This window comes from Xenopus laevis, chromosome 2S (genome assembly GCF_017654675.1).
Source record: "Xenopus laevis strain J_2021 chromosome 2S, Xenopus_laevis_v10.1, whole genome shotgun sequence".
NCBI classification, from domain to species: domain Eukaryota; kingdom Metazoa; phylum Chordata; class Amphibia; order Anura; family Pipidae; genus Xenopus; species Xenopus laevis.
Genome location: NC_054374.1, coordinates 161,189,718 through 161,212,503, shown reverse-complemented (window position 1 = coordinate 161,212,503; position 22,786 = coordinate 161,189,718). Strand labels below are relative to the sequence as shown.

Below are 22,786 nucleotides of genomic sequence, written 5' to 3'. Positions count from 1 at the left end.
AATTACCGGAGACGTTTCCTGTGCAACCCGGGCAAATTATCTTAACGCTTCTCCCATTATCGTGCCGCGTGCTACAAAATGGTGTCATCCGAGCAGCGAGGAGCAGGAATAAAATATGTATCAATTCCATTTCCCAGCATTGCACCTAGAAATGAATGTCATTGCCATAAAACAATGGATTTGTCTGATTGAGAAAAAGTCTCGATCCGGTAGCACCGCCTGACACTTATTACTAAATTATTACTATATGGGTGACGCACGCTCCATTAACCAGCCTTCACTTTTTTTGCCACTTCACCGGCAGGAAGAATCGACATACATTGAAAAGACATTTTTTTCACTTATAATGTGTATTCATTTAGTTTAGTTTGAGCAATTGATATGTATATTTTAAGGCGGGAGTCCCCAACCATTTCTACCCATGAGCAACATTCAGATGGAAAAAGGATTGGGGAGCAAAACAAGCATAAAAAATATTCCTGGGCTGAGATTAGGGTTGCCACCTTTTCTAGAAAAAAATACCAGCCTTTCTATATATTTATCTTTTTCCCTACTAATAACATTGGGATCAATTATCATTTTTACTGGCCAGGTGGCAACCCTAGCTGTGGCCATTTGGTAGCCCCTATGTGGACTGGCAGCCTACAGGAGGCTCTGCTTATCGGTACATGTGTTTTTTATGCAACCAAAGCCCCCAGCAAGACAAGAATTCAAAAATAAGCCCCCAGTTTAAAGGAGAATTAAACCATAAAAATGAATGTGGCTAAAAATGGCATATTTTATACACTGAACTTATTGCACAAGGCTAAAGTTTCAGCTTGTCAATAGCAGCAATGATCCAGGACTTCAAACTTGTCACAGGGGGTCACCATCTTGGAAAGTGTCTGTGACACTCACATGCTCAGTGGGCTCTGATTGGCTGTTGAGAAGCTAAGCTTAGGGCTCGTCACTAATTATCCAGCAGAAAATGAGCTTCCCTGGCTGTAATATAAGCTGATGCTACAGGTTTGCTGATTATTAAATTCTGATGCTAATTGCACTGGTTTCTGTGCTGCCATGTAGTAATTATCTGTATTAATTACTAATCAGCCTTATATTGTGACATTTCTATTCTATGTGTACTGTATATTGTGAGTGGGTCCCTAAGCTCAGTAAGTGACAGCAGCACAGAGCATGTGCAGTGAATCAGCAGAAAAGAAGATGGGGAGCTACTGGGGCATCTTTGGAGACACAGATCTTTACTGCTAAAGGGCCGTGGTTGCCTTGGGCTGGTACAGAAGCACAAAACATCATGTACAACATTTCTAGCTACTTCTTTAGTTAGGCATTAGTTCTCCTTTAAGGCCACTGGAGATGGTGAGCAACATTGGTTGGGGAGGCTCAACCCTATATTATACATTATTATAAATAAGTTCCACATTCTGCCACTAGGTGGAGCATGCTGTGTAAAGTATTGAAATAAAGAGAGTACTCTGCTAACATCCTTAGAATATGCCATTGCTGCAAAGATTCCAGACAAGGCCAAGGCATTTTGGCAACCTTCGCAGCATTCTTATCAAAATATGTCGTTCCTATAAGAATAAAAGCAAATCTGAAATACATTTTTTGTTAATAGATAAAAGAAACATGTTCTTTTTCATTTCCAGGTTTTTGTCTGGTGACTGGAGGGAAAGCAGCAGCAGTGTATCACTATCCATGTAATCATCAGCAGACCTTCCTTTTGGATTTTCAAGGCAATGTAAGTCATCACCTTCTTAGATGGGGTTAAATAAATAATAATGTGCTCTTCGTAGCTTTTTTTCTACATTTCTTCTCCAAAGGGGGCAAAACGCTGTTGTGCAGCTGGTGCGTAATGCAGCAAGAATCCTTTCATTAACGTTAGAATTGTTGCAAAATGAAGTAATTGAAATGTTGAGAAATGTTCTGATCACTTTTGTTCCTGGAAAGAGCAGAATGTTTCCTGTTACTTGTGTTCATTTCAGTAACCAAGAGATTTGTACTTTTTAAGAAGGTCATTTTGTTACAATGTTCACAGATTCCGAATCTCATTGTAAGCAGCAATAAGCAACATTTCCAGCAGGTATGGATTGACATCAGCCTTGTGCCTTTATATGGTGACAGAACCCCTCAGTGACTTCTAATATCCTTATCATTTACAGTAGGGGGTACATTATCCCTTATAATACATGAGTGATACTGAGAGTTCCCTGTAAAACTCAGCCTGCAGCCTTGTGCCTTTATATGGTCACAGAACAACCCCTCAGTGACTTCTAATATCCTTATCATTTACAGTAGGGGGTACATTATCCCTTATAATACACGAGTGATACTCAGAGTTCCCTGTATAACTCAGTCTGCAGCCTTGTGCCTTTATATGGTCACAGAACCCCTCAGTGACTTCTAATATCCTTATCATTTACAGTAGGGGGTACATTATCCCTTATAATACATGAGTGATACTCAGAGTTCCCCGTATAACTCAGCCTGCAGCCTTGTGCCTTTATATGGTCACAGAACCCCTCAGTGACTTCTAATAGCCTTATCATTTACAGTAGGGGGTACATTATCCCTTATAATAATACTGATCATTTAGGAGCTATCAACCCATTAAAAATGAGACCCAAGTGCAGACCATAAATAAATGTGAGAAATCCTGAGATTATATGGCTCATCCTTGAATCCTGTTTCTGGTGTAGAAATCACAGGCTTGACCTAGGCAGAAGCGCAGTACAATGAATTGTTGCGCATCAGGAGAGCAATTTAGAGAAAATTACCGGCTCAGTCCCCACATGTAAATATATAAATAAATAAGTTAATAAATAAATTAAATTAAATTAACGGCTCACCCAGCGCTGAGCCGGACCCAGGTGTAAAAACCCTGGGTCTCTCGTTGTAGGGTGTAGCTTCAACCAGTATACAGCATTAACGTTTCAGCATATCAACGGCAATCTTGTATATATGGAAACTCACCGAAGATGTTGGGTGGCCCAGGTGCAGCGCCCCTAACCCGTAGCTGGGGGAGTAATTCAATGTAGACAGCGAAGAAGCACGCACTCCATGGGCCAGTAGTTATGATTAAAAGCCTTTATTCAAAACAGCTAAAACAATAGAACCTCTATTGTTTTAGCTGTTTTGAATAAAGGCTTTTAATCATAACAACTGGCCCATGGAGTGCGTGCTTCTTCGCTGTCTACATCAGGAGAGCTAACCACATTTCCGTACCCTGTGTGAAGTCTGAAGAAAGAAAAAAAAAAAAGTTTAAATTGTGAGAAAGTTTAAAATGACATGAATGCAAATTGACTTTTTTCCCCTAAACCTTTTGTGAGAATAATTCAGCAAATAGAACGGCCTGTAGCCTTCGAGGCAAGTCTATTTTCTCAGCTGCAAGTGAATAGCACAGACAGCACATTGTACAGGTAGATTATCTGTTGCATCTCGGGTAGGAAAATCTGAGCCGAGATTCTGAGCCGTGAATGTGAGCCAGGTAGCCCTATGAAAATCCACTCACCCCCAAACTCATCACTGGGAGAAGAAATTAGTTTAAATGAGGTCGGGTGAAAATGAGGGGTTTGGTTATTATGGCAGAAAGAAGTCTATAGTGATCTCAGTCTGGGAATCTGCTCAAAGTGTTGAACTGGGATGGGGGCTATTTCGGTTCACTAGTGTAATTAAGGGTCATTATTTTGTAGTTATATCCACTCCCCCAATGCTGACAGGTCAAGAAGTGGGTGTGTGTGATTTGCACAGTAAATGTTAATCATTTGCCTTGATTAGTATTGGAAGGCAGGAAAATGTAATTATAATTGTGCTTAGTACAGGGGAATACCTATGCTGCCATAGTTTTATGGGATCTCTCTGTACAGACTATGAGCAAACTTAGGGGACTGTTCCTGCTGAATTGTGCTTAGTACAGGGAATACCTATGCTGCCATAGTTTTATGGGATCTCTCTGTACAGACTATGAACAAACTTAGGGGACTGTTCCTGCTGAATTGTGCTTAGTACAGGGGAATACCTATGCTGCCATAGTTTTATGGGATCTCTCTGTACAGACTATGAGCAAACTTAGGGGACTGTTCCTGCTGAATTGTGCTTAGTACTGGGAATACCTATGCTGCCATAGTTTTATGGGATCTCTCTGTACAGACTATGAACAAACTTAGGGGACTGTTCCTGCTGAATTGTGCTTAGTACAGGGGAATACCTATGCTGCCATAGTTTTATGGGATCTCTCTGTACAGACTATGAGCAAACTTAGGGGACTGTTCCTGCTGAATTGTGCTTAGTACAGGGGATACCTATGCTGCCATAGTTTTATGGGATCTCTCTGTACAGACTATGAGCAAACTTAGGGACTGTTCCTGCTGAATTGTGCTTAGTACAGGGGAATACCTATGCTGCTATATTTTTATGGGATCTCTCTGTACAGACTATGAGCAAACTTAGGGGGTTGTTTCTGCTGAATTGTGCTTAACACAGGGAATACCTATGCTGCCATCGTTTTATGGTATCTTTCTGTACAGACTATGAGCAAACTTAGGGACTGTTCCTGCTGAATTCTGCTTAGTACAGGGGAATACTTTAATGTATGTTATCTCTCTGAAGTAAAGGGCGATGCATCTATCTCTCTAATCATTGCATGAATTATTTTCATTGGCCAATTGGGGACCTGTCTATAACAGTGTGTAGGGTCTGGTAAATTAGCCACCACTAATAATATTGGCAGGCAAATCCCCAATGGTATAGATGCCTAAATGGGTCCTAACAGGGGACCTATTTCATTATTCTGCCTTATGCTATGCCCCTGCTGTTCTCAATAGTGACCACTGTGCTAATGTATAAAACCCTTTGTAGTCAAGCTCTCAGGGTCCATCTTGTGCTGACTCTAGCCTGAACACGAAGGCAGAGAACGAGTGGAACCTAGACAGGTCAGATCTAGAAAGGTTAGGCTACTCACCTTAAGAGGTCACTCTAGGAGTGAGAGATAGACAGGCTATTTATCTGAGCAGCTTAAGGCTCTGACGAGGAGAGTCCTAATTGCCCAGAAGTAGGGACTAAGTGTATAGACTAGGGATGTAGAGATTCCCTTGGGTTACACTTAGGGAAAAGGCTGAAAGCTGGGTGTACCGACATTGCTGCTGTGTATGTTTTCTTCCCTGTGGGGACTAATACTGACCAAAGTTGCTGTGAGTATATGCCTATCCACTGTTCTGTATGATCCTGTATAATTGTTCAAAAAGTATGTTCATTGGTTAAGTTATAAGAACCACTGGCGCCCAATTCTTGCACCCTGTTACATAGTTACAGTTACACTACACCCTGTCTCCACACCGCTCATCCAGAGCACAGTATTGGGAGTGGAGCCTACAGAAAGAGAACGGTGCACTCATTGTACTATAGCCCTACAAGTGCAAATAACTCACTATACAAATAGAGTGACTGTATCTTTAATTATAAGATGTATCTGTTGTTGTTATGTTTTGGTTAAAACAGAATGCCAATCACCTTATAAAGGGTGTGTCATGAAAGCTTCCTCCATATCGACTTCTCTTGCACAAAATGTTTTTCAGCCTTTCATGGCCCTTTTTATATTCTTGTAGCCCATGAATATTATGTAACGCTTTCTTGGGCTATCCTGCCAATTAGGAGTTAAGGGTGTCCAGCTAGGGAGTGAGCATGGGTTACATTGCGAATCTACACCCAGGGCAGAGCCTTCGCCAAATGGAAGTAGAACTACAACTCACAGGCATATTAGTGTAAATAGAGATAAAAGGACGCCAGGAGGTTCTTAGATGGTAAAACAAGTGAACAGATTTATTATGCCAAAGGCAAATGACCACAGGTTTACTTACAGCAGATGAAATCACTTTGGACATAGTAAGGATCCCAGGCTCAATGGGGATTCACCTAGCAGCAGCACCAGGAGCCAAAGAGGAAGAGGACACTCCCTACACAGCACTATATAGCAGTGTGGCAGGGGAGTGTCATTACACTCTTTGTCCAATAGGTGTGGTTGTTACACTTTACCAGTTAGAAGGGCTTGGCCCAATAACAAGGGAAAAGAGAACTACATAGAAAAGATAGGGGATTAACTCTATAGGGATAGGATATCCTATAGGTCCCTACATATATATGACATATGCATTTGTAAAATAAAGTAGAAGAGCAGAAGAACATTCCTTCCTAAACCAGGACCAAGTGGAAAATCAAGAGTTTTGCTCTCATACACAGATCAATGGTCGGCCAATGCATTTGCAGAGGAAAATTGGAAGAACAAAATGCCCCACATGCCCTTACCCTTATTTCTACATCTTTGTTTACAATTTCAAAAATGTGCAAGAGCTCTGTATTCTCTGTCGATGTGACAGTCCTTCTCACTTTATTTACGGCAATGCCTGAAGAAGGAACAATATGTTTGTGTCTTGGGAGATTACTTCTACATCTGTTGTATCACCTCTAAGTTATTTTCCATAAGTTGCACCTGGCCACCGTGCCCCCTAGTTACTAGTGATGTGCGGGCTGTGCCGATACCTGCGGGATCCGCGGGTCAGGCGGGTGCGGGCCGACCTTACACCCCTCTTTGCAGGTGGCAGGAGGGACCAGGTTGAGCTCATCTCCTGCTCTCCCCGCCCGCCACCTTCTGACTCCGGCTTCTTCTTTTATAGACCCCGCGACTGCTCGCCCCGATCCTTGTGATGTCATCGGCTGGGCACAGGTCTATATAAGGAAGCCGTTAGCTGGGTGCGGGCGTGCTTGGGTAAAGGGAGGGCAGTTTACGGTCGGGTGCGGGTCGGGAAAAAACCCAGCCCGTACATCACTACTACTATTTTACTGCCTCCAACAGCTAGTATATTATGATAAGTTGTCAGGAGAAAGAAAGAGGCTGCTTAGGAAAGATGTGAGAAAGGTTTCTAAATTTATTCCTCAGCAGAAGAACATCAGAGCAGCCTCTTTCTTTCTCCTGACAACTTCCTTGACTACTTGGTGGTCAGACTGGTGGGAAACTGACCAGCAGGTGGCGCTGTTGGAACAAAATTAATTCATATTAACAGTACATGTATCCCTTAATATCTTGGAATGAAAACAAAAAAAATAATGAATGTACATTGCAAAATTGTTTAGAATAGCCTCCTCATCAATTTTATACTTACTAATTTAAAAGGTTTACTTATCCTTTAAGAAAAGACATATAACTCACAAAGAGCAGCACATCCTATCAATATTGGGTGTTTTGGATATTCTAAGTGCATAGTTTTGATGCTATGGAAAAAGTCCAAGTTACACAGCTGAGGATCACAGGGGTGATGGTTCATCAGCAGCTGTCCAAGTTAAATTTAAAAAGAAAACTAAAAGAAAACTCACACTACTCTTTGAATAAATGTTTCTATCGGATCCTTTTGAGAAAAAAATTGTAGCCCATAGCAGTCCAAGGGATGAATGGAATTGTACTGATGGGATCTAAAGAAAAAAAAAAGGAATGTTAATCCCCCAACAGTAAACAGATTAATGCACTCTGGGGGGTGCCCCTATTCTACATGCAGGATGTAAAGATTTGATGCTGGAGTCTTGCGTGTCCACAAATTCTTGCCTTGTTGGAATTTTATTTTTCCTTCATGAAAGATTAACAAGTCTGGGTTTATTGAAATGTCGGTAACTTGCGGATTCTCAGGAAATGAGTTTATTTGCCGGCCATTGCAAAGTAGTATTAGCACTAATAAGAAGAACTTTAACTGGAATTCCTAACTGGCCGGCAACCCCTGAATGTAATCCGGGTCCCTCATGTAGGAATGAGCCAAAGACAGGGCCGGAAATTCTTCAGGGTCTGACCAATTCTTTGTTATTGTGTTATTGTCATGCAAATGTAATATTGCTCACGTCTGGGGTCTAATTTTCAAAAAACAGTTTTATATCATAGCCCTAAACAATAAAACTATTTTCTCCACTTTAAACCGCTGCGGCAAAAATGATTTTTATTCTTGTTTTTTTTTTTTCCCGTTCACGTAGCCGTTAATTTTGACTCATGAAATATTGATTAAAAGCATGTGGCTGATTAATAAATTAACTACTGTGCAATTGCAAATTATAACTCATAATTATAAAGATCCATCTCACCAAATGTATATTATTAAAAAAAGATATGTTGTTTTAGCATAACTGCTCATATGCACCAAGGCTGCAAATTATGCAAAAAAAAAATATATAGTAATTATATAAATTCATAACTATATATATTTATGTATCATTTTTCTTTTATCTGCACCCAGGATTTTTTGTAGATGAGAGAAAAAAAATTACAAAAAGAACTTTTGTTTTTGGTTGACATGGAGAAAAAATACAATCACAACACCCTAAAATAAAATAAAAATAAAGGAATATTTGCTCAATGTTTTGATCCCCTACTAGATCAGGGTTTGGATTTTTTTAAAAAAATATTTGTTAAAATGTGCAGTTCTGCTAAAGATCTCAGAAAGGGATCTAAGGTGCTAATTGTATTCTATGTTCTGTTTTTTTCACAAATAGTATTTCCACTCTAAAAATTCGTGCTTTCTTACATTTCTCTAAAACTCAAAAAAAATTCAAATGTATTAATTGTAAAAACCATGAAAAGCTCAAATGCAAACTTTGGTCCTTTTGGACCTTTTTATAGTCATTCAGACTTTTAGAGGTCTTTTTAGTATTTTTTTTTCTTTAGTTATTATCAGAAAAAAACTAGAATTTTTAGAAGGTTTAGAGGATTTCATATCTTTTTACGGCAACGTTCCATATTTTTTTCTGTTCATACTTTTTATATTTGGATCTATTAAAAATTTTCAGGGCATTTGTGAGTTTAATTGGGGTTTTAAAAAAAAAACTCTAATACCACTAAAATATCAACTTTACTAAATGGGCCCTCTAATGTTGGACAAATGAAACCCTTGTGTGTGATGAAGTCAAGTATAGGACCAGTTAAACATGTGCTTAAAACCCCCAGGTAAGAGAATTTTGATTTAGAAAATGGTGGGGAAATACTGTGTTACAATGCAATTTTTTTTGGTCTTACAAAATTGAAAACCCCAAGCTTTCCCAGCCTTGTTCATCTAGCTCTCCCAACCCAAAACTCCATTGTGACATCACACAAACCTGACTAGGCATGAATAACGCAAGAAATATGGGGTGCAAAATTTTAAGTTCCTTACAAATACATGCACCAAGAAAGCAGAACATCAGATATTGCAATCAATGCAATAAAAACGGCTAATTCCTTTTTAATGGGATTCTGTCTTGATTTTTATGGTTTAGTTTTTATTTCTAAATATACTGCAAATAATTCACTCTACCATGTAAAATTTCATTCCTAACCCAACAAGTGTATTTTTTTTAGTTGTAATATTGATAAAGTTTACCAGAGCAAAAGTCACATATCTGGGGGCACCTGGGGAACTGACAATATGTCTATCCCCAGATTTCAAAATTAAATGTAAAAAAAAATCTGAAAAATCTGCTGGAGCAGCACTATTAACTGATGCGTTTTGAAAAAAAAACATGTTTTGCCATGATAGTAACCCTTTTAGGACCTGTGGTTCCTATTTATAGACCAGCTAATAAGTGTCTATTGAGGGTAACAGGACACTATTCCCTTTAAATCGCATTTTTTATTTATTGTTTTTAAACTTGTGGATTTTAATATTTATGGGTCTTCCACTTCTTAGGGTCATTAAAGATAAATTACATTTCTCGTATTCTTGGGATCAGACCATTTGAATTACATATGAGCGCAGAGCATATGTCAAATCATTCACGGAATTCAGTTCTAATGCCCAAAAAGCTCTTGTCTCATTGACACTGTTGGAAAAAGTGATGTGATGTAACATAAGCAAAACCTTCAGGCCTGAATGTGACCAGTTGAAATGAATTTTATAATTCTTCCATAGTCGGATAAGGATTACCATAATCCACCCGGCAGCGTATCTTCTATAGGTATTAAATGTATTTGTGCAGTGGAGAACTCTGTTGTTCTGTATGTAAGCAGCACCCCAAGCAATACGTTTACCCAATGGATAAAATGGAAATGCTACAACAATTCCAGTACTTTGTATATAAACTGGAAAATAACATTTTGTACAGTGTTTTGGCCAAGTTTATACTGTATTTTCACCAAACATCACGAAGAATGACAAAATACTGCAACCCAGATACTTACTGCTTACACATGTACGACTATAGTAAAATGAACAAGTTGCACTGTTACTCTGACTAGTAGCTTTACCCCAATATTTGCTCTGAGTGAGACCTTTACTCTTCAGAGAGCGAGCCTTCACAATGATGTGGAAGCAGGGTGTTGTGCAACTGTAGCTGTATTGATGCACAATAATTTGGTGCCAATGGTTCTTGTAACACAGGGGTCCCCAACCACGGGGCCGCGGACAGTCCTGAACTGGGCCAGCGAACAATGAACTTGGTGCGACGAATTGGACGCCGGCACACACAAATTGAACGCCGACCCCCTCCTACAACCTCCCAACCCCTACCCAGTCCCTTCCACTGCAACATTATGCTAACACTCCCACTCCCTCCTTACCCACCTACCCACCTACCCCTTTATTCTGGGGAGGGCGGGAGCTGTTCAAGGTAAAAGAGCTCGCTCCCTTCACTTCCTTCCTCTTTTAACCCCTCGTGTTTCCACCCACCCCAATAGTAACCCAGGAACTACAACCCCATAATCCTTAATTTCTTCTTCCAGTTCCCTCATTCCTAGCCCTGTCATGACCCCTGGGCATTATTTCTCACGATTTTCTGAAAACCACTCAGACGAAATCCCTCCTATTTATCAATACATTTTTCCAAAAATTTCTTGTGCCAGAAAAAAACTCGATAGAATTGTTAAAAAAAATCAGAATTGTATGAATATTTCCGAATTGTAGCAAGTTTTTTGGATTTGATGCCCGAAAAACCTCCGTCTTTTTCCGATTTAATGGCCGAAAAACATGAAATCTTCTCAGATCAGGATATCAAAGGGAAACCTGCCATTAACTTCTTCATGAACTGGGCAGGTCTTTTAACACCATCGGACTTTAATAAATCCCGAAAATAGCAAATGGTTCACAAATGAGATGGGTGCTTTGTGTTATGCCACCAATGTTGTGACAAAACTCGAATGCAGAGAAGTGTATCTATGTGGAAAAATATTCCCAATTTGAGATTATGCTTTATGTAACAAGCTCATAAAGACAGTGGCACTGCTCATAAAAATATGTAATTACATTTGCCTGCCCAGCTAAATTATTTGTTTGAACAATATAGTGCTGTGCTGGGTTTATTAGGGGACCTCACCATTAGCGTCAGACTAGGGGTATCATGTCCACATCAGAGGCCTGCATACCCCTTGCCTGGGTCCCCTGGCTCCCCCATGGACCCCCAGCCACATCTCCCCTCTGCCCTGCTCCCCCTCCCCCACCACCAGTGTGTACCTTCTTATCTCTTCATGCGGCCACAAACATAGCAGGAAGAGGTCAGTGATTAGTAGTATACAGTCTCAGTTGGCCGTGTGCCCTTCCAAAGGGTGTGGGCTGGTGGGGTCCATCTGATTTTTTCCTGGTATCCCACCAGCCTAGTCCAACCCTGTCCATTGTGTGTGTGTAGACACACTTTTACAGAAGTATGAGGCTAGACTCTCTTATAAAGCAAACCTGACAATTTAGTACAATCTTGCTCCCCATAAATACAGTAACTGGGGCTTTTTCTTGTACTATTGCAGTATTGAAGTCTTAAGTTGTTCATCAAACTTTCAATATTTATTTGCATAAACACAACTGAATCCACTGGAGGGCTTAGTCAGTGCAATAAAAAGTTGTTGTGTATTGGAACACAAGGATCTTTGTTTTGATGCAAAAACGTCTTCTGGTCCAAAAGGAAGGACCTCCAAATGATGGACAATTGTGGTCCAAGCATGTAGTGCTACGCCTCGTGTAGGACTTTTATGTTATGTAATGAATAATTAAATAATAAATCAAATAAATGTTTTCACTTTTTGATCTATGAGTGTGCAGTCCCGTATACATGTTAACATTTTATTGCACTCACTGGGCTTACCGGTGGATTATATTGTATTTATCTTACTGTGTAAAACATGTCTACAGTCCCAACATATGACTTTGTATCAATGCAGATTGCAGAATATATGTAGCAATCATTTTTGAAAATGCTTAAAATCCTCAACTGTCTGTTTGGAAGGTAAGTGTAACGTAGGGTATCCTAAACCTAGAACTAACTCCAAGGTTCTGGTCTCTGCCCACTCTTCCACCTATAGCAGCCACCTTTGGCTTTGGGTGGAGCCCTCCGTTACTCAGATGTCACCAGGTCTTATTGTGGGAAACCAGGGAGAAAATTCTAGGAGAGCACGGGAACCAAACGTGTATGAGAGGGACGGCTAAACAGGCAACGAAGACAAAATACAGGCTGGGTCAAACTAATCGGGCAATGCAGTAGCGAATCAAAAGGAAGAGGCAAGGTTGAGGTCATGGGCCGAGGTAAAATACTGAGCAAGAGCGCAGTCCCAAATCAGAATCCAAAGAGTAGTCAAAACAGGCAAGGATCCGTTCAGGCAGCGAGTTGGCAAAATCAGGGACAGGCAAGAGTAAAAAACTGAATACTGACATCAAGGAAAAGCACAACCAGGAACAGGGAAAGGACCTCTACATTGGGCAACATGAAAAGGTACATGGCGCCTTTAAATATTTTAATTTTGCGCCAACCACAATGACATCAAACGCATTGCTTGCATCAAACCTGGAAGCGGCACAAGCAGTGTGACACATGGGGATGATGATGTGGCATGTGTCCCCGTTGCACCCCCACTGGACCACCAGGTACTTTTCTCACATTGGGTTTAAAATGGTCAAGACCTGGGTACTGATTATTTAAGGTCCATGTGAAAAAGGACACCCAAAAGGTAAAGATTAATATCACCAAGAAATCTTAGGGCTCTGACTATTTAGGGCTGATGGACTGATTCGTCACATGGCGGTGACATGAAAATGGGACTGATCCAGAAATCTCAGGTTTAGCCCAAACAGTGAAAGTAAAAGAACCCTCTGCCGAGAGTAATTAGCAGCAGATCTTCTCAGTAGCAGGAAATTGTACAGAGCAGATAACGAAAAAAATCAGCTAATTTTAGTTCAATCACAGGAATGTCACCAGTCTTTTGTCTGTGGTTACTTGACTCAACTCGATATTGCCTTACTGCATTACATTCAGGATTATATTTGAAAATGAGATCTTTTGTTGAAAGTATTGTGTTAATTATTCAGACAGAGCAAGGCTCTGAATGCAGAGGATGTGAATCCTTTTGTGCATGCAAGTACTGTCGATTTTCACAGCAGACAGGTGGAAGGCGGAACAGGTACAGCCTTTTATGAGGACTGGACAGAAAGCTCTAGAAACGCGGAGGAAATGGAAGTGTAAGTATGTTTGTTATGGTAATTGATAGATGGGCTATTGGCGTTGTCTGAACATAAGCAAGATGAGTCTGGGAAAAGAAGAAAAACCTTGGTAGGTTTTCAAGGAGCACAAAGGGTTTAATAACAGAAAAAGTCATTTACATTATTTTGTATGTTATGTATAGCTGTTAGTAATGGGTGTTGACTTGGGTCTTTCCTGTATACGATGGACCACAAGAGTCTGAAATCTACTATTGTTGAGGAATCGGAGACGTCCATAATACAATATATGTCTGTGTGTTTATTACTTTGACAATGATAAACTAATCCTTTGTGGATAGTACAAGTATGTGATCCATTATCCACAAACTGAAAGATCTGAATTACAGGAAGGCCATCTTCCATAGACTCCATTTTAATCAAATACACTACATTTTTTTTAATACAATTAATCCTCCCTGGAGGCAAAACAATCCTATTTGGTTTATCTAATGTATAAATTATTTTAGTAGACTTAGTGGTTTGTTTAATAAAATCCAAATTTATCTGAGTTTTCTAAATAAAAAAGAATCCATGATTTGAACTTATTTATTAATAAAAAAGCGCAATTTAATCATATCAGGGACAAACTTGATAAAATCGTGTGAAAACCCGAATCGTACCATTTTTTTCTGAGTTTTCCCGAATTGTACAATTTTTTAAGGCTTTTTCCCGAAAAGTGGGATTTTTTTTGATTTTTGACCAAAAAATCCAAAATAGTTGGATTTTTGTGCTAATTCCAGTGCAGATCACAGAAACTAACAAATAGGATAGGGGCCTCTCCCATTGACTTAAATTCAACCTCAGCAGGTCTGAGATGACGGATTTTCAGATTATGACTTTTTTTAATCCTGGGGTATATAAAAATTTTTAATTTTTGCCATTCGGACTTTAATAAATATATCCCTTGAAGTATGGGGATACAAATTATTTATTATCGGCTTTGCCTACATGTAAAAAGAAGTTTGTTCTATATTTGAAAATAAATGTAGCTAAAAATTATCTGCAGAATTATCTGCAATTTATTTAGTTATTTGTAATGAATGGTTCTAACAATAATTATAATAATAATAATGTTTGTACTAAAGTTCATTTGAAATGAGTAAGCCTCCCATTATTATAGTCTTTAGGCTAAACCTGTTTGAGCAATATAGTAGATATCAGTTGCCTGGCCATTAGAATTAGTAGAACATTTTTGGTGAAATTGGAAGTAACAAAGCATAAACAGGAAGTGATGTATACTCTTTTTTTAGGGGCTGAGTAAATACTCTCAAAGTGAACTACAAATGATTAGGTTGGAGAAGTCAACACTTAAAGGAACAGTAACACCAAAAAATTAAAGTGTTTAAAAGTAAAGTAAATATAATCTAGTGTTGTGCTGCATTGGTAAAACTGGCATGTTGGCTTCAGAAACACAACAATAGTTTATATAAACAAACTGCTGTGTAGCCATGGAGGCAGCCATTCGAAGCTGAAAAAGGAGAAAAGGCACAGTATACCCAGCAGATAACAGATAAGATCTGTAGTATACAATGAGATTATTCTACTTTGTATCCTGTGCTTGAATGGCTGCCCCCATGGCTACACAGCAGCTTGTTTATATAAACTATAGTAGTACTTATCTGTTATCTACTGTGTATCCTGTGCTTGAATGGCTTCCCCATGGCTACACAGCAGCTTGTTTATATAAACTATAGTAGTACTTATCTGTTATCTACTGTGTATCCTGTGCTTGAATGACTGCCCCCATGGCTACACAGCAGCTTGTTTATATAAACTATAGTAGTACTTATCTGTTATCTACTGTGTATCTTGTGCTTGAATGGCTGCCCCCGTGGCTACACAGCAGCTTGTTTATATAAACTATAGTAGTATTTATCTGTTATCTACTGTGTATCCTGTGCTTGAATGGCTGCCCCCATGGCTACACAGCAGCTTGTTTATATAAACTAAAGTTGTGTTTCTGAAGCAAACACACCAGTTTTACCAGCACTTCATTATATTGCAATTTAATTTTTATTTTTTGGTGTTACTGTTTCTTTAAGATGAGATATAAATGAACATGAGATATACAGAGGGCGAAATGAGGCATCTTTGGGTAAATTAACAAAAGATATTGTATTTTCAAGAAAAATGATTTTGTGTATGAGTCACAGCAGCCAAATGCAGAGATATTGTCATAGGACCAATGAATGGTCATACAGTTTCTAGAACCACCAATCTTTTGACATGAAGACTGCAATCTGAATATATGATTGATGAATATATGATGAACATTTGTCAATATACTGTTCATTAATTTTAATTTGGGTCGACAATTATTATCTTATCTTATTATTATCAGGTTGACTGTAGATGAACTGATATTGTCTTTTCTTTGAGTCAGTGTCAATGCCTGTAGACACTATGGGGGTTATTTATCAAGGTCCGAATTAATCTCAATATCGGCTGCTACAAACTCCGATCTAACCCGCACGGGTTTTTAACGCTTATTTATTATTAAATAGTGATTAAAATAAGTCAGTGATAACCTTCAGATATCTTTGTCTAGAGATGTCAATATGGATAGGAAAGCTGGGTCTATATTACCATTGTTTACACCTCCTAAATGTTTTCCAATTACTTGCTAATAAAGATAGACTAGAACACATTCCATACATAACATTTTTATGAATAATTTTCTACAATATTTGCTCTCTCGCTACATATTTGAACTAAAGCCATTCCGTTTCCATTTTGAAATCTGACATGGGGCTAGACATTTTGTAAATTTCCCAGCTGCCCCTGGTCATGTGACTTGTGCCTGCACTTTAGGAGAGGAATGCTTTCTGGCAGGCTGCTGTTTTTCCTTCTCAATGTAACTGAATGTGTCACAGTGGGATATGGGTTTTTACTATTGAGTGTTGTTCTTAGATCTACCAGGCAGTTGTTATCTTGTGTTAGGGAGCTGTTATCTGGTTACCTTCCCATTGTTCATTTGTTTGGCTGCTGGGGGGGGAAGGGAGGGTGGTGATATCACTCCAACTTGCTGTACAGCAGTAAAGAGTGATTGAAGTTTATCAGAGCACAAGTCACATGACTTGGGGCAGCTGGGAAATTGATAATATGTCTAGCCCCATGTCAGATTTCAAAATTGAATATAAAAAAATCTGTTTGCTCTTTTGAGAAATGGATTTCAGTGCAGAATTCTGCTGGAGCAGCACTATTAACTGATTCATTTCATAAATATGCCCCTTTGTGTACAGTATGCTTGGCACATTCCTATTCATTGAACCATTGTTGAAAAAACGGTTTCATCGGTTTACTCTTCAGTAGCGATGAGCAATTTTTTTCACCAAGTTTTGCTGAGGAAATGACGCCCGTAGAATTTAATGGGGCAATTGTTTGCGCGTCAAAAAAATGTTGTCGCTGTTTCTCAATTTATTAAGGCATAGAGGAGGCGCAGGCAATAGTTGATTGACAGCTGAGATTTTTAATTGCTTTTGTAACAGCAATGAATGCTGTAATAAAAAAAATTGGATTTCATGTTTAATTTGAAAAATACTTTTTATATGCAGCTTTTTATGTCTGGGTTTAAAGAGACCAGTAAGATAAAAAAAAAAAAATTAAAAATTCATTAGTATACATAAAAAAAACACCAAGACAAATGCAATTTTAAAATTGCAAAGTCTTTATTAAGAAATAACTTACCGAAACTCCTCTTGCGCTCCTCTTCAGAAAGCAATCAGGCGATCCATCATGCGGCGCTTGATTTCTCCTCCCTGCCTTCCTTATAGGAGAGAGCCAGGGTGGAGAAATCAAGCGCCGCACAATGGATTGTCACTGTGGCGCCTTTTCTGAAGCCTTATTTCTTAATAAAGGCTTTGCAGTTTTAAAGTTGAATTTGAGTTTGATTTTTTTTAATAGTGTGATTTCAATTCATTTACAAAGGAAAGTGTCTGGCAGTAGACATGACCATTTGTTTTTTTCTTTGAGGACTACACTGATCTAAAATATCGATGTGTCCTTGGCCTAAGGCTTCCTTTCCTGTGTATACAATATTCCTGTATGTCTTCATCTCAACTCATTCAGGAAAATAGGAGAAAATGCACAGGCCCTGCTCTATAAACAAATCAGGCAAACACTTATCATTTTTCAGTGGCTGTACACATCAGCCTTGTATCCCGAGGATTAAAAGCTTTTGGTCGCTGCACTATAATGAACAGAGAGATTAGTGTAACAGAAATCACAGTTATTGTTTTGGGGACGGTTACAATTCACATGCTGATTTCCATTTCTGTTGCATGATGTCTGTCGGTCGGCAGCCGCAAAATGATTGTATTTGTTTTGCGAAGCTTTTAGGAGACCTCCCTTATATTTCTGTTCTTGTTCCTAATACATCTGGAAGGAATAAGGTAGGCTAAAATTGCATTATAAAATGTTTGATACCATAAGTCAATTTCATATTACCTTTTTAACGCACTTTTTTTTTTTTATTTTGTCACGAATTGTGCTAGGTATTCTCATACAGCCTCATTATATTGTAAACTAGAGTTGTATATGTAAATATTAGCAGATACTGACAGACTTTATTCCAAGGGGACGATCAAGCATGTCTCTTTCTGTAGAAAAGAAGCTAATAAGATGTGTGTCCAACATGGTAGAGCTCATTACACATAGGGAGAGAAAAATCCCAAAGGATCTTGGGAATTTTTTCATAATGTAATCACTGCATTGTCCAGACTGATGTTTGATTATTCTGCTTAATGGTGTAGGGAGCGAGAATAAAAATGGTGCAACCCATTGGGATTAAAATTAATTAATCCCACTGCTGAAAGACAGAGATGGGAGGTCAGTGGAAAAAAACCTCAAGAAATGTTATGACTAGAGAATTTAGCTCTTATTTTTACCATTTCTACCTGTTTTCATTAAACTTAATTAATTCTATATATTTTTGCAAAAACAATATCTCATGCTTGGGTAGATCAGCAATGTTACTCACTATTCCAATGGCACACAACACTAAAGTCTAAATTTCTCTTAGAATACATTTCATTTGATTGATTGATTCATTGAAACACTGCACCTGTTACCAATAGTCTTGGTTATTACTGATGATTTCTTAGGATATTCCAAGGGTTAATTATCTGAAAAAATGTTGAAAGATATGTTGTATTAGAGTAAGATTCCAGGCGTCCATATCATCTTTGGCCATTTAAAACGAATGCCTAGAAAATCTAACTATCGGGGATATCCCAATAGATTATATGGTCTAGCTAGTGCGCCATCTGTACTTATTGTTACTTATAACTTTATTGACTTAAAGGGATACTGTCATGGGAAAAAACATTTTTTTTTCAAAATGAATCAGTTAATAGTGCTGCTCCAGCAGAATTCTGCACTGAAATCCATTTCTCAAAAGAGCAAACAGATTTTTTTATATTCAATTTTGAAATCTGATATGGGGCTAGACATTTTGTCAATTTCCCAGCTGCCCCTGGTCATGTGACTTGTGCCTGCACTTTGGGAGAGAAATGCTTTCTGGCAGGCTGCTGTTTTTCCTTCTCAATGTAACTGAAGGAGTCTCAGTGAGACATGGGTTTTTACTGTTGAGTGTTGTTCTTAGATCTACCAGGCAGCTCTTATCTTGTGTTAGGGAGCTGCTATCTGGTTAATTTCCCATTGTTCTTTTGTTTGGCTGCTGGGGGGAAAAAGGGAGGGGGTGATATCAATCCAACTTGCAGTACAGCAGTAAAGAGTGATTGAAGTTCAGAGCACAAGTCACATGACTTGGGGCAGATGGGAAATTGACAATATGTCTAGCCCCATGTTGGATTTCAATATTGAATATAAAAAAAATCTGTTTGCTCTTTTGAGAAATGGATTTCAGTGCAGAATTCTGCTGGAGCAGCACTGTTAACTGATTCATTTTGAAAAAAAAAAAAAAATTCACATGACAGTATCCCTTTAAAACCAGATGAAATCTGGAAGTAACTCTGTTGCACTAAAACTCAAATTCTAATTTCAAATCAACATTGTTGAAAAAAAATCAAGAAATCAAGTTTAAGCTCAATGTGAATTTTATATATAGTTTATATTTTGTCTAGGGCAACTCCCATTGACTTCTCCATGACCTTGCAAGCATTTAGATGTCAAAGTTTACTTTAGAGTTTTTTTCTGGGTTTTTTTGAAACTTAAATAGTTTGGGAGTTTTAGTGCCAAAAAACTTGAATTGTGGGCCACAAAGTTACTTCCAGATTTAATATGGTTTAAGTCAATAAAGCTATAAATAACAATAAGTACAGATGGCGCACTGGCTAGACCATATAATCTATTGGGATATCCCCGATAGTTAGATTTTCTTGGCATTAGTTTGAAATGGCCAAAGATTATATGAACGCCTGGAATCTTACTCTAATACAAAATATGTTTCAACATTTTTTCAGATAATCAATCAAATCAAATCAAAATGAAATTTATTCTAAGAGAAATTTAGACTTTAGTGTTGTGTGCCATTGGAATAGTGAGTAACATTGCTGATCTACCCAAGCATGAAATCTTGTTTTTGCATAAATATATGTTAGTGAAAACAGGAAGAAATGGTAAAAATAACAGCTAAATTCTCTACTCATAACATTTCTTGAGTTTTTTTAATTCATTTGAAGTAGAAAAAACCTCTAAAATTAAACCAATCAGATATATAAGGCCTAATTATAGTGACTAAAATATCACTGCAACCAGTCAGACAGTGACTCTACCAAATGTACTTTATGAAAATTTAGGCTCTTTTAAAGTTTTACTAGATTTTTGTGTTGCTTTTGTCCTGCTTTCCATGAAACATAATTTAAATGCAAATGTGCGGAGCTTTTTCACAGGGTGGGAGACAAAAGGGCAGAATTAATTTTACCGGCACAAATATAAACTTGTGATGTTTCCTCGGTGACCTGCAAATGAGTATTCCAATCTGCGTGAAAATATTCCAATCTGATGGCAAATTCATTCTAGAAGAGTGAGCAATAGGCAACTGTCTGCTTTAGGCAAATAGATTTATAAAGCAAAACTCTGGGGATAGTGGATTTATCTCTTTTCTACCTACAGAGCAGGGTGAAGGGACAGTACTGAATCTTATGAGATTGATTTGCAAAAATAACAGGAGGTAAGCTAGATTTTCCAATTCCAGTTAAATTTAAAAAATGTGTTCTTCTTTTTCTTTTTTCTTCTTCTTCTTCTTCTTCTTCTTCTTCTTCTTCTTCTTCTTCTTCTTCTTCTTCTTCTTCTTCTTCTTCTTCTTCTTCTTCTTCTTCTTCTTCTTCTTCTTCTTCTTCTTCTCCTTCTTCTTCTTCTTCTTCATAATAATAATAATAATAATAACGATGATAAATAATTTACAAATACAATGTATTAATCTATAGTTTTATAGCATCAGATATACAGTATTTGAAATCTAGATTTTACAAGTAGGGGCCAATTTATTAACAATCCGGAAAAGGCATTCGTTAAAATAAATCCTCCATTTTTTGTTTTTGTTTTCTTCCTCAATAGATTTTCTTTTTCAAAAAATAAAAAACACCTGCCAAACTTTAGATTTTTAAAAAAAGAAACCATTGTGCTTGAGTTAAATATGTTGTGGGTTTGATATATTTAGAGGTTACAGAAGAGCCAGTGGAAAAAAAATGCTTGGGAAGAAAATATCGGTCTCTGATCTGTCTCTCAGTACTCACACTGGTCAAAATCAGAAAATTAGGTTCATGACATAAAATTACCCCTAAGCAATTTCAGACTGGTATGCCAGGGGCCAACCAGAAAACCTTAGACTGTAGGCCCATCAGAATACCTTAAACCATGGGACCACTTTGCAAACAATTATTCCTCATCTGCTCACTCAACCTCTTTATTCTCCAACTCTTTTATATCTACAGTACTTACTATATTCTTCCATTATTATACATTTTCCCCATAAAGAAATAGGGAATGACCATGAAATATGCTAAATGGTTAAAAGCAAGAAGGCCCACTGGCACCTGGGTCCACCAGGAGTTCTCCTGGTATCCCAGTAGGCCAGTCAGGCACTGCCTCTAGCTTATGATTTATTTATGGCTAGTGTATTTTTACCAGGCCTGGACTGGGAGTCAAAATAGGCCCTGCTATTCCAAGCACAAAGAGGCCCAAACAGCCCCCTACCAGCCCACTATATGGTAACGTTCTATGAAACCATACAGCAGTCCCTCTGGCATTTGCCAGAACCCACAGATTGCCAGTCCGGGCCTGATTTTTACCATTGTAGAAAACTCCAGGGGAGCCTTTAGCCTTTGAAGTGTCTATCTTTTATTTTTCAACCTTTTTCCATGTAGAGTCCCAATTATGTTTGTAAACAGACATTCCTCCCATTCTGGGGTCTCTATGTAGGAGGAACAGCTCAAATTTTCAGCCTTCCCTCAAAAGGATGAACTTATTCAAATATGGCAGAGTTTTGGGTCTGTTAGGCTATGTGTGGTTGTAGCCTGGGTTGATAGGAGATGTGGCCAATACTTTTTTATCATCAAGTTTTGGGTGTTATAGAATGGATTGTATAACTGTGATGATGTCTTAAAAGAAGTGTGAGATTCCTTATTTAAAATAACCCATGGTTTTAACAGGGGATGTTGGGAATTTCAGTTCTACAGCAGCCAAAACATCAGTGTTTGTGTCCCTGTGATGTAATGAGAAGTTTAAATCTGAAAAAATCTAAACACAATCTGATTTTGATATGTTTATCAATAATTCTAATTAAATACTTGTCTGGTTTTGCCACAAAACAGGAAAACAACCAAAAAATAACATGATTAAACAGATGTTTCATTTTTCTGTTGCCAGAGCTGCTTGTTCATTCGTAAGCGTTGCTACATCTGCCTAAAGCTGGCCATAGACGCAAAGATCCGATCGTACGAATCGTGGATTCGTACGATTTTCGGACCATGTGTGGAGAGTCCCGACATTTTTCGTCCGTCGGAGATCGGTCGTTTGGTCGATCGGACAGGTTAGAAAATTTCTGTCGCCTGCCGATAATATCTCTGCGTGTATTGCCGATCGTACGATTTTCAGTGGGAGACTGTCACTAGTGTTGTCAGACATAAGTATCGTACGATTGCTGTCAGGGGCAGAACATTGGGTGATCTGTTCTTATTTGATCGGAATGGTAAGGACTTTGATCTGAATGGTTAGTGGAGGGTCGGGAGATGGGAAAGTCCGATCGTACGTTGATTCGTACGATCGGATCTTTGCGTCTATGGCCAGCTTAACTCTATAACATTGGCAAAGCCAGGCAAAAGTGACATAAAATGGGACACATTTCAGTAAATGGAGTCAGGCTGACT

At 38.4% G+C, this 22,786-nt stretch overlaps 1 protein-coding gene across 8 annotated transcripts in view; it reads left to right on the top strand.

Moving 5' to 3' along the window:
• The window catches only part of LOC108710030 (teneurin-4), an 835,304-nt gene that overhangs the window by 277,916 nt on the left and 534,602 nt on the right, over window positions 1–22,786 (top strand). For all 8 annotated transcript variants that reach the window (XM_041584600.1, XM_041584599.1, XM_041584601.1 and 5 more), the window contains exon 4: window positions 1,647–1,738. The gene's annotated coding sequence lies outside the window, so the exon portion shown is untranslated. The remainder of the gene's footprint in view (window positions 1–1,646; window positions 1,739–22,786) is intronic.